The sequence below is a fragment of the Pavona decussata genome, unplaced genomic scaffold (genome assembly GCF_977016875.1).
Source record: "Pavona decussata unplaced genomic scaffold, jaPavDecu1.1 SCAFFOLD_2208, whole genome shotgun sequence".
NCBI lineage: Eukaryota > Metazoa > Cnidaria > Anthozoa > Scleractinia > Agariciidae > Pavona > Pavona decussata.
The window spans coordinates 32,501-40,522 of NW_028146180.1; the positions used below are offsets into that span (position 1 = coordinate 32,501).

The window sequence follows — 8,022 nt, forward strand, 5'->3', positions numbered from 1 at the left end:
TCTCACCAACGTAGCAGGCATTACAGCCAGCACATGTAAATTTATAACTGACTTGTGAACGGAGACTCTGTGGAACGGAATCTTTCACGCTAAACATGTTACGGACATTAAATGCAGAAAAAAACAACAACTTAATGTCAAGATCAGTGTTACAATAACGTTTGAGCAGTTTTCTTAACTTGATCTGTGCAAGTCTGGAAAACCGGCCAACGTGTAAGGCAGCTTTAAGAAATGTGGAGGAGGTTTCTCACACCTAAGCGAAAGTTAAAACGTTCTTGGTAGCATATCTTTAAATAATCTAATCAATAACCCAAAGAGGAAAAAAAGTTTTTCAACAACTTTTTGTGTGTTTTTTTAAAAATTGCTGTTTCTCTGCTGTATTCTCAACCTCATATTAATAACGAAAGCCATATAGACATAAAGCGTTTGTTGGCTGTTGTTATTAATAGTGTTAAGTTATCATGCGTACTGATTATATTTTCACAATATTGCAATAAACTTTAAAATAAATCAATTAAAAAAGGCATATACAATAGGAAAGAAAATTGGGTTTGCACCATTGTCCTTTGGTAATCAAACATTGGCCATACCGATCTTTTCTTGACAAAAGCAAACGACCGTAATTTACGAATGCTGCTCATGCAACAACAAAAAGGAAAATAACATACAGAAAGAAAAACATAATTTTCCTCAATCTTACCGATCGCTAAATGGATTCCACTGGCGATAAAACCATCTGCTCGACAGCAATACTGTATATTTACCAATTTTCGAGTATAGTTCCCATCCGGGAATGTACCCTGTGCTGTTGGAAAACTGTCTGGTCGAAATCCCCTTTCGGGATCGGGATTAAAGTTGAACCACTGTACAACGGCAGCTTCGAAATCTAGTAATTGAAACAATCCCGAGAGTCTGTCATTGCGTAGTGGATACGTTATTGATTGTTGGCTTTGCCGTGTAAATTAAAACAAGAAACCCGTAGAAGATTGTTAACAAGCCCACTTTGCCCGTTCCTAGACCACGTAGGTTGTAATTTGACTTTGACTTTGAATTTAAGCAGCGAGCTAGCAGTATATTATAAAATGCACTTGCCAGCCAGGGCCGGGTTGTTCGAAAGCCGATTAACGCTAATCTACGATTAAAAGTTAATCGAGGTTTTCATCTCGCTCTTAAAAACTGATTTCGAAGCCTAATTTCAAGCTAAAGGTAAAGAAAAGTCGTTGTCGAAACCGAGGGCCAAACGTATTTGGAAGAATCTTTATTGATCAGTTATTAAACTCGAATCAAAGTTCACGTTTATCCAGGATTAGCTTAATCGGGCTTCGAACAACTGGGGCCAGGATCTCAGCTTCCCAATGGACGGTGTTAGTCTTGAAAACCTTTGACAGCCTATTTAGCAGTCATGCAACACTTAATGTGGGCAGTGGAATGTTATCATTTCTTTGATTGTGACATATTGAAAACTGATAATTTCCTAGGCGAAAAAAGGGATCGCGCTTGTTTTCCTCAGAAGCTTGGATGAGGTGTGAATACCTCATTAGGCTAGAATGCAGGGAGAAACCAATATATATTTTACTAGGGTTAGTATTTATATGCGCTTATTAATGGCAACAAATTTTAAGAACTTACTTTCGGGACATTTTCCTTTAGCAGGGCTAGCACTCTTCCTTAAGATGCAATATCTGCCTGCTGGCCATTTCGAACTGAAGTATTCGCTACCAGTTTCTTCTATCTTAGAGCAGAATCTAAAATTAACTCCCTCTTCCCCTGGGTTGGATGGCTTGGTTGCAATCAGTTTTGGATAGCTATAATCGAGGAATTTTCGCCAATTGTCTGTCAAACTGCCTGTTTGCCACTTGAAGCCAGTCTCCTGTGGGCATTGATTAGTGCCATCGTTCACTGCCATATAAAGCGTGTAATATCCTGATGGCCAGGATAGTTTAAGTTCCATGGAGTTATCTACAATGATAGCAAATTATGCACGTATATCAAGGTAGCTACAAAAATGAAACGGGAAAAGTAAATAGTACGTGAAACACTGACGTGCGCATTACGTCATTGGTTCTTCACAACCACCATGTTGGATTTCTCGTTGACATTTTAAAGAAATCGTATTGACCCCAAAATAACTAACAATTATTCACCGAAGTGGGCGAGGTAAATATCCATCACTTTCACCGACACTGAGATGAATAATTGTTTTCGTATATACCACACAAGCTGAATAACTAGCGGACCAAAAACGTATTTTATTTCTGACAATATACCGACAAATGGTATGAAATTTTAAAATCTTGCGTGCCACGTGGTAAGCGATTTCTTATTGTAGAAAGTTCCGTCTCGCTTTCTTGCAGACAAATAAAACTTTTGGAGACACTTGTTTAGTTCCTGCAGTGTCATTTCTTCAATTTTTCTGTGAAATTTGTCTTGTTATTGAAACCATGATGAAAAATATTAGATGTTTCATTGTTTTCATTGTAGTTGGCAGCTTTCGTAAACTGTATTGTATTTTCATTTTTCGCTCGGGAAGCCATCTTGTTTCTCTTCGGCTGCTCGGAGGTGAATAGTACTTGGCTAATCACCTCCGAGCTAGCCAATCAGCGCGCGCGAAAAGCACTATTCACTTCTGTGGTATATACTAATCAAAATTAATAAAGAAATCCTAAATTGTTGTAAAAATGTATAAATAACGACAATACGCTTAAAATAGTCGTAAAAAAGGGGGAAATCCATATTTCGAATAATTTATATGTTAAAATCTTGAAGGAAACTTCTTTTCTTGACATTAAAATGCTTAAAAGATATATATCAATTAGTTTCAAATTTTGGTAGAAGATGTTGAAATATGATCAGTAAAAACAGGCTTTTGATCATCAGCTATTTTCGCTTGTCGAGTCTCCGTGTGTTAGCATTTGGGAGTTTCATGACGTGTTGCGATTTCACACGTGTAACACACACAAGACCTTTTACTTCTTGCGGATAATATCAGCAATCGCATTATGTCGTAAATACTTCAAAGGAAGCTCACGAGAAATTTGAGAGACAATCGTATCCAATTGTTTGTACCCTCAGATGTTCTTTCCACTTTTTGGTTTAAAATGTTTTTTAGAATAAAAACATTATTTCCAAAAATTAAAGCTAACTGCAATTCGTTGTTGCGGTCGAGGTTCCATTTACAGATCTCACCATTCTGGCAAATATGGCTTTTGGCATAACTTCATTGACTTAATAAATGTCTGTTGTATTAAGTCAACACACCTGTAGGTCGATGTACTCCATTCCTGTGGGGATATTCTCCTATTGCCTTCCCCATGTTACTTCTTAATGTTTTCAATTTTGTTAGGCTCATTTGTTTGCATGGTGGCCTGGTTTGAAGATGCTTTAAATTGCTCCAAAACCTCTCTTGCAACGTCTCTTCGATGCCCATAAGCTCTATCTGTATGGGCTCGGGAAGATCGTCTCCACCAATCGTGTAAGTGAGTTCTTTCTCTCCAGTTTCTTTCTTAGTCTCCTCTGCTTCATTGAATTTACTTATGTCAACTTTAAATGACCCAGTGAATCCTCCATAACCACCAGATGCGGAAACACTGCCGCCCACCTGAGAAACAAACAACATACAGAAAATGATGAAGAAACAAAACCGTTTAGCCACCGTGGGCACAGCTCCTATAATGGACTATACAGGGAGGCTTCGACCAAAAAGTCTAGAGTACCAGGCAGGAGGTATATAAAAAGGTAGGGATTTTGCGATCTGGAGTATAGAAAAGTGTACAGAAAAACTGTCGTTTAGATATTTAACAAGGCCTTTAAAATGTCTCGAACACACCAACCGAAAAGAGACGTAATATGTGACTGTTTTTCTACTGTCTATGTGAAAGGGGTACGGGGTATATCTATGGGAGGTATATGAAAGTGTAAGGACCTCTGAGCGGAGCTTCCCTGTATAAAACGTTCTTGAGTACTCCCCCTCTCCGGTACTTTAACTATGGACTGAACAAATAGAGTAAACAATATTGACTTGCAAAGAGATTCCACTGTTAAATTTGGAAAAAAAAACTATTTTGTTAATGCCTCGTTTAATGGCCTTAGCTCCCACGAATCTCCTGTAGCTCAGAGGTAGAGCATTCGAGCTAGTAATCGGAAGGTCTTAGGTTCGACTCCTGATTGGAGCACTCAGATTTCTTTGTTTCCGAGTACGCCTGTGTCATTCACTGAACAATAACACAATTCTCAAAACAATTGTGTTTTAAGCTTACGTCCAGTCAGTTGCTCCCTAGCTAAAATTTTTTCCTTTTTTATATAAACTAAGGCATAAAGTGATATTTAAACTCACATGCTCCGAAGCATAACTCATGAACTCTTTGAGTGAACTTCTGAATCTTGTAATAGTCTTTGTACCCAATACAACTTTCATAACAACGTGCTGAAAGGAAAACATATGATTAGCAGTCGTTAAATACTGAACCAATATCAAGTCGTGAACGTTTTGATAACAAACCTTCTCCAACTTTGTCTGGAACCAAATTTTATCGAGGAATAAAAAAAAGTTATCGAAGAATCCTTAAAAAAACAAATGCCTTACTTTCAAGTCAGTCTCCTGTTAACTTATTAATCAAACCTTCTCTATTCTTAAAGAGTAACATTTGTTTATTGTCATTGCACACTCACAACCTCTCGAGGGAGGTCGGCGACAGAAAAGCAGCTTCAAAGAAGAGTCATAAAACATTGCAGCTCTTATCGGGATTCGAACTCATGACTTATGCAATACCGGTGCGGTGTTGCACCAACTAAGCTATGACACCAACTGAGGATCTGCTCATTTTGTAAGTCTTTGTTATACCCGAAGGTGCCTTGTTCTTTCTAACAGCAGTAGAAATAAGACATGTACATATGAAAAGATCAAAGATGTGAACTGCGGATGAAACGTGTTATGAATGAAAACTCCTCACTGATCTTTCGTTATTCGTCATTCTAACAAGCGGCGCTGATCAGTCATAGCTAGTGAAAAGTTTCGCTATCACATTCTTATTCTAAAATTCTCCATATATATAGATATTTATTTGTCTACATCGCGCTCTATAGCTTTTGTATCTAAGTAGAATTGCAAGACTGACGCACTGCTTCTCTGTTTGGACACAAGCAGTTTCCACTGATTCCCTATAATCAAACAGAAACTCTTGCAATGCCCTTCTGCTTCTTACCGTTCCCCAAGAGTTCAGAAATTGAAAGTATTCATCTCCTCTGCCGTATTTGTCAGGCAAACGACAAACATCGGATGTGAACTCATCTGTCAGAGTCCATTGATTGCTCTGTGCTGCTCCCACTCTGTATCTTGCCTCTCCTTTGTTGCAGACTTCAGTGCTGTCACGGAATACGGTGTCTCTTTTCAGTGTAGTTTTTCTCACTTTTTCTTACTCTATGCGCAAGATCAATCAAAATGTAATCAGAATCATGAGAAATGTTTGCGACATAATCAGAGTCCAAATTCGCGTCTAAACTGGAAACAGTATTTAACTTACTTGCACTCATGCTGAAGGAAAAGTCGAATATTCCCGAGTAGCCAGCTGTTTAAAAAAGACAAAAGATACGATCTCAACTCAATCCATTTCTTTGTCATCAAATTATGCAGGTCTTTTAGTTATTATTTGGTAAGTACCAGGAGGAGATGTCTAATAGGACTCTTCAGTTTCAAATAACTTATAGCTACACTTAAAATAACCATTATAATAATTTCAAGAACATAACGTAGCCAGCCAAACCATTCAACTGTTCGCGCCGTTTTCTTGCTTGTTTGAGTGGAAGCGCTGCCATCTGCAAAAAAATTGTTTTGAGCACAAAATGGCTGAAAAACCTAACGAAGAAGCAAATTCCCAGTAGTTTCAGCTAGCTAGAGAAAAGGACTTACAGAAACTGGTGTATGATGGTGGAAATAATGCCTGTAGTAGCTCCATGGCCGGCGGCGAGGTGAAGGTAAACAGTTTGTCTTCGTCGAGCGAAACCTGCTCAGTTTAGCACTTGCACAATTAATTTTAACACTTGCAAGTGACCATGTCTTCGCTGCTCACAAAATTCTGTTATTTTCCCTTTGAAAACTTAGAAGCAATATTCTCTCGACAAATTTTGCGGTGTTCTGTTGAAGTTTAAAGCTTATGCGACAATGAATAGTTTTGAACAATGAAACAACTGTAAAATAAACGCCTGTCTTTGATTTCTTTTCTGAATGCCCTCTGAAATTATTATAATAGTAATAGAGTTGACGTTCTTGGGCGTAAATGTGTTTTTGGCCCTTCTCAGAACTCATTTTAGCCCTCGCCTGCGGCTCGGGCTAAAATGAGCCTGAGTCGGGCCAAAAACATATTTACGCCCGCGAACATCAACTCTATTGTTATATTATAAACCACGTTATTTTCTATACTATATATGACTAAAACAAGTAACAATCAAAGATGAGGGTGTGCGTTCGTTCGATCCCAGGCTATCTCTCCTTTGCCAAGTTTGGTGATGATGTCATTCGCCCCTGTAAAATCTGCGGGGAATGCCAGATACGCGTCCCAAGATCCATTCATTAATTTGTCCCATACTATCTCGACTCCAATTTGTGTTAGGAGTACGTTCTTTCTACGTCGAACGCAATTATAGTATAGTACAGTGAGGCAAATACCCACTCAAACATTCTCAGAGACGCTTGGTGCTATTTGGAGACTGTTTTTATTTCAGGTTTACCAGGAAACTAATGGCCATTGAATCATTTTTCAAGAATTCTCATTTCACGCTTTTTTACTTAACAAGAAACTTTTTTGTTTTTGGAAAAACAGCCGCTCTTGATATTCCTGTAATAAAAATCAATGTTATTTTTCTACAAGCACGTCAATTGGAATAATTGACTGTTGCCTCCTCGACAAGCTAAAAACAAGTCCAACTTATTTCAAAGACCTTTCAAAATAAATAGCAACATTACAATGTAGACCACCCCATGTCTCTCTAAAGGTACAATACTGTTTCCAACTTTCAATTACCTAAGCGCATTCTTTCCAAAGATATTCATGATTTTGTGATTTGTCTCCACGCTTTAATATAACCACTTGTCCTCATTTTCTAATTTGCATACTGTACAAAAACTTGAACCGAGAGAAAATGTCGCAAAACTAAGAACACCATCCTTTCCCAATTTATAGGACCTTTTAAATAAGCTTAACTTGTTTCTTTACTTCAAAGGCACTTCAAATTAATTTGCGATTTTCCAAATTGGATTGGAATAACAAGTCCCGTTGACGAAGGTGGACTTTAAACTATAAATCATTATTTAACATCGACTAGGACATAAAATTTTCAGTAATTTACCTGAAGCACTGACATCAACATTGAGTTTGTCTTGATAACTTTTGGTTCCACAAAAGACCTTGGATGATTTAGACTTTGAACAACTTTTCCGCGGTTCATAACAAATCTGGTCCGGGACTTTCTGTCGTCAACTTAAAAATTTTTCTGGTGACATCAAAACCCGGATCAACACCCCCCAGGGATGTCTTACCCTCGGGGTTTCCCCTCAGTAAGTCGTACTTCACACCAATGAATCCAAGACCTGCCGGGTTTTGGTTTCTTTGACAAAATCCACCCTTAGGGTCTGGATATGAATCAAACTGTTTCTCTTGGCCTGCAGCTTGCAGGCCTTGTAGGCCAAACGAATACCAAGGACATATCACCAGAACAAACAAAAGTCTTGCCAACAATACTGGAGACATTACGGCCTCACCTGAAATATGAACATTATGTGAATTTCTTGGCTGATTTCAAGTTTAGGGACATTTTAAGTAAGAAAATTTACTGGTACAGAAAAATTTTTATTGCCTAGTGGTAAATCATAACCTTGGTGCAAATTTTAATTCATTGACGCCAGTGGCATCAAAATTAACATCCCGCAAACACCTGAAATTTGTAAAAAAATATATATATTTAATATTAATTCTGAAGTAGAGCTACAGGACACAAAATAATAAAAAAAGGCTAAGTGAACAAATCTTC

The 8,022-nt window shown here is 37.9% G+C and overlaps 1 pseudogene across 1 annotated transcript in view; it reads right to left on the reverse strand.

Annotated features, from left to right (window-relative positions):
* Nucleotides 1–7,742, reverse strand: part of LOC146447464 (uncharacterized) — a 13,586-nt pseudogene extending 5,844 nt beyond the window's left edge. Inside the window, exons 1-7 of the transcript XR_014861838.1 lie at nt 7,342–7,742; nt 5,520–5,564; nt 5,202–5,416; nt 4,334–4,423; nt 3,259–3,598; nt 1,630–1,959; nt 701–886 (exon numbers count right to left, since the gene is read on the reverse strand). The product of XR_014861838.1 is annotated as an uncharacterized LOC146447464 (transcript). The remainder of the gene's footprint in view (nt 1–700; nt 887–1,629; nt 1,960–3,258; nt 3,599–4,333; nt 4,424–5,201; nt 5,417–5,519; nt 5,565–7,341) is intronic.
* Nucleotides 7,743–8,022: the final 280 nt, after the last annotated feature.